A 3280-nucleotide genomic window follows, 5' to 3' on the forward strand; every position below is an offset into this window, starting at 1 on the left:
GACTTAGGTTATGGTGAGTGTCGTGTGACAAAAAATCAGGTCTTTCATATTTTACCTGGCAAAGGGACAGGCTACATTTTTCAGTTGGCTGTTTTTAAGGAACATTGATGGCATCCAAAAGTAAGTGTGACTTTCCAAATGAATTATTGTGAAGTGGGTATGACACAAACCTGATGTGTACACAGCCCACCTCCAGTCCATAGGCAAGACCATCACAATGGCAAATTTCTACCTGAGAAACATACAGCAGTTCCTCAAATATTTTCGGGAAACCCCGCCTGCCCAGTCTCGCCTCACTGCTATGGATGTGGTGAGGTGCGTCATAAAGTGCCTCAGACATAACCAGGAACGTTGTCCTGCACCAGCTGGCAGTGACAAGCCGCAAGACGGCCAGGATAATATCCTGGGAGGACCTGAAGCGGTGCTAGGAGGGTGGCAAACTGAGGATCCCAGAGCTGCTGGGAAAGTGTGCATCCCTCTTTCCAAAATAGCCAAAATAGTCCTTCTCCAACGGAAGCCTGCCGTGTAAAGTGATGTGTCTTGTAAAAAGTATTTTAGCACACGGAGGGGAAGATAAACACACACAAGGGTGTGTGTTTATCTTCCCCTCCGTGTGCTAAAATACTTTTTGTCTTCTCTCCCTTCAGACGCCCTGGAGGAGAACCACACGCCGTCGCTGCGGTACAGTTTTTACGGCTACTTTGCGGCCTTAACAGCCTCCATTACGGTCATCGCCCGGGGGTACTCAGTAACCTCCGGGTTTGCAAGGTCGAGGAGGCCACAGAAGCGCACAAGCCTGTCGATGAGGGTTTTGTGATCTCTGTAAGTATTAAAATCTCGACTCGTATCCTCCTGTTGTCATCACTGCTTGTGAGTCTGTTTTTGTTATTGTTTCCTCTGAAAGAGTCTGTCCGTTTTCTGTGTCAGGGAAAACAAGACAATTGACAATTGTAATTTGGGGTGGCCCAAATCTTCTTGGAGACTGACAAGCTGGCTGGAGAGGTGGCTGCAGCTGCGGGCGGCCAGCAAGCCACCGAACCACCGAACTAGCTGGTTTTTTTTCACGGTTGGGAAGGGCCCATGCTAAAACTTCTTGCACCACCTGCAGGTAGCGTGGGTGGAGATTGGCCTCAAAGGGTCCCCCAATTTCACCGACCTGAGGACCACTGTGTCTGCTCATGTCAGTTCTCCTCAGTCACTCATCTGTTCATGCTGGCTTTCAGTAAAACTCTGCTGGCTTAACTAACAGTAGCAATCTTTTCTCTTCTACTGTTTTAAGGCCAAGAACAACCTGCCTGCCGAGCAGTGGAAGATGGTGGCCACCTTGTGTGCCACAACACGGCCACAGCTGACTGCTTCTACGCCATCAGCCTGAACGTGACCCAGTCAAAGAGGATGAGGGAGCATTTCCACCAGGCCCTCACCCCCACCGTGCCATCACCAGAGTCACCAGAAGCCACCTCCTCCACCACCAGGAAGAGGTCCTGCAAGTCTGAGTCCTCCTCCAGTTCCGAGGATGAAACCCCTCTCCCCTGCCATGAGTCAGGGACCTCAGGACTGGAAGAACAGAGGGAGTTTACGGCGAGGCTGCAAAATGTAAGTAAAACTCTAAGATATGTACTTTAAAGACTCAGTCCATTTTATGTCTGTTACACCAGACCTCACTCTGTGTTTTGTGTTTGTGTTTCCTCAAGAGACACCAGAGAAGGCCCTCAGGACGAGCCAGTACGGCAGGCTGATGGTGGCGCAGACTGCACTCGAGGCTCAACTCCACCTGTCTAAAAAGATTTCAGAGAGGGCGAGAAGAGCAGCATATCAGGTGCAGCCCAGCAGCCCTAGACACACAGACTCTCTCACTCACACACACACACACACACACACACACACACACACACACACACACACACACACGTAAATAGTTGTTTTATTGTGTTTTATAGATTGGTTCAGATACATTTTGTATTGTAACGTTCTTTTTTAGTACTTTAACTTTTTATTAGATGTTCTATTTTAGTAGATGTTAAGATTCATTTTTTTTTAGTGTGTTTTCAAATGTTGTTCAATATTGGTATGTATTTAATACAAGTTCCTTTTTACTTAAAATGACACACATGTACTGAGCACGCTTAGCCTAAATATGAAGCTAGGAACACCAAATTGGTCAGGTATTCTCAACAGAGGCCCACCTTTGAGTTTGAAAAGGTTCAAGGCAATTTGTAGCTTGAAACAAGCTCCAAAGTTACAGAGTTAAAAAGACAGAAACAGCCAGAGAACTTGAGACAGAAACCAGCCAATTAAATGTATGAGGAGCACATGTGCAAATAAAAAGCATTACAGAATTCAGTCCAAGCTGCCTAAACACTTCATTTTCAAGCTAACGTTTACCATACACCTGTCTGATTTTCCTTACTGCAGTAACTGAGGGCGTTTTCAGACCTATAGTTCAGTTATTTGGTCCGCACCAGGCAATAAATTGTTACAATGTTGCAAACAAACTTTGGTCCGGTTCGGTTTCACACACGCATTGTTTCTAGCCGGACCAAAATGCGCGAGCAGACGTGTCTTCTGGCAATTTCGCTCTATTTCCTTGTAGGAATACACATATACACATATGCTCCAAATTGCTCCAACACAATAGCATAACATTACAGATAACTTTCCAAGAAGACAATTAGGCTTATCATGAATATCTATCTTGCTAGTCATTACATTGTGTGTGTGTGTGTGTGTGTGTGTGTGTGTTTCTCTGTCGCTTTTCTAAACCAAAAATATGACAATGTAGGCTACATAATTTACAATGGGAAAATTGTATGGCCTAAATCATTTTTGTATGAATGATGCATTATGAGTGGACATGTCCATCTATTGAAATGACAAGCCAATATTATAGGATTATCATAAAAGATTATATTATCAATAGTGTATTGTCTTTCTGTTCCACAGGAGCACATGGACGTACTCACGAAGTGATAGTTGGTGGCCTTACATCAACAACACCTGGACGGACAAGGAATGGCTGGCAAATTTTTGTTGGGAGATTCAGCCTACCCTTTGCTAACTTGGCTTATGAAACCTTACCCAGAGGGTCGAGGGGTAACACCAGAGCAGCTGAATTTCAACCACAGAGTAAGTCAAGCACGTATGACAGTTGAGCGTGCCTTCTGAAAGAAAATTATGCCCACATTACTTTTGTTAGCCGCATTGTGTCTGCTTGCTGTGTGTTGCATAATTACTGTGAAGAACATAATGAGGAATTTGAGGGAGATGGAGAAATGACAGA

The 3280-nt window shown here is 45.0% G+C and overlaps 1 long non-coding RNA gene across 1 annotated transcript; it reads left to right on the forward strand.

Annotated features, from left to right (window-relative positions):
- The first annotated feature begins 466 nt into the window (after nt 1-466).
- LOC118493102 lies at nt 467-1457 on the forward strand. Its single transcript, XR_004895087.1, has 4 exons — nt 467-542; nt 589-822; nt 1137-1180; nt 1280-1457. It is a non-coding gene; the product is annotated as an uncharacterized LOC118493102 (long non-coding RNA).
- Nucleotides 1458-3280: the final 1823 nt, after the last annotated feature.

This window comes from Sander lucioperca, chromosome 1 (genome assembly GCF_008315115.2).
Source record: "Sander lucioperca isolate FBNREF2018 chromosome 1, SLUC_FBN_1.2, whole genome shotgun sequence".
NCBI classification, from domain to species: domain Eukaryota; kingdom Metazoa; phylum Chordata; class Actinopteri; order Perciformes; family Percidae; genus Sander; species Sander lucioperca.